Below are 1,371 nucleotides of genomic sequence, written 5' to 3'. Positions count from 1 at the left end.
TCGATCACGTTCATATGGATTTAATCGGCCCTCTACCACCATATAATGGTTTTTGATACCGTCTAACAATTGTAAACCGTTTTTCTAGGTGGCCTGAAACTCCCAATTTCGGACGTGTCCGCCAAAACAGTCACACGCGCGTTTTACGATCACTGGGTAGCGCGATACAGAGCTCCCAAGATATTAACTACCGATCAAGGTAAACAATTCGAAAGCTAGATATTCGACGCGCTTCTAAAATTGACCGGTTGTAAAAGAATACGCACGACGGCGTATCACCCCGCAACAAACGGGTTAGTCAAATGCTGGCATCGTACATTAAAAGCAGCGTTAACATGCAATAACTCCCCTAACTAGGTTAATATGATTTCCATAGTCCTATTAGGATTACGTACTCAAGTTAGGCTTGGTATTGGCGCGTCACCAGCCGAATTTTTATTTGGGACCATGTTAAGAGTTCCCAGCGAATTTGTAACAAATAACGATTTTATCCCAGACCCGCAAATTTTTATGGAAGACTTCCGTACATTCAAGTGTGAATGTAAACCAGTACCTGTTACCCATAAGTACAAAAAACGCGCGTTCTACTTTAAGGATTTGGCTACGCGTACATATGTATATGTACACATATTTGCACGCCAAGAAACATATACATTTTAGTCCCGACACCAAGCGTTACTAATATATATTAATATAAATTATAACGTTAAGTATTATTCTTTTATATGCAAAAACGTACAGTATTATTAATATTATTATTAATAATAATATCAAATAATATAAAAAATGTCATTGATTGAAATCGATTTAGTACATGGAACATGGCCAGTTATTAGAGGATGAAGAGTCCTCAAAGTTAACTTCAGATGCTGTTATTATAAACAAACCTCCAATAACTCCCACATTTGCAGTATCCATCTACAACTCATTAATAAATTAATTTTTCCATATTTTTTACTACAATTATCCCAGCAAACATAAAATATAACTGTTATATAACATAGACGTAACATGTACTCTTGTTACTTCTATGTTATATAGCAGTTATGTCTTTCTTTGCTTGGATTGTAATATTTCGACTATATTTAATACACATTTTTGTACATTTATTGAACATATTACATTAATTACTACTATTCTCTATCCTTTTCATTCATTAACCCAGACAGCATAAAATATTTATAAAATATTTACATAATATTTATAAGATTTATTTGGATATTTTATGAATATTTACCAAAATGTTTCATAAATATATTTACGAATATATTTACAAAATATTTTTATGACCTTAGATTCAATAGATGAAAAATATTTATATATATATATATATATATATATATATATATATATATATATATATATATATAT

The sequence above is a fragment of the Odontomachus brunneus genome, unplaced genomic scaffold, assembly GCF_010583005.1.
Source record: "Odontomachus brunneus isolate Ranch 3 - 2012 unplaced genomic scaffold, Obru_v1 Obru_scaffold_047, whole genome shotgun sequence".
NCBI lineage: Eukaryota > Metazoa > Arthropoda > Insecta > Hymenoptera > Formicidae > Odontomachus > Odontomachus brunneus.
Note: the sequence above shows the minus strand (reverse complement) of the source record.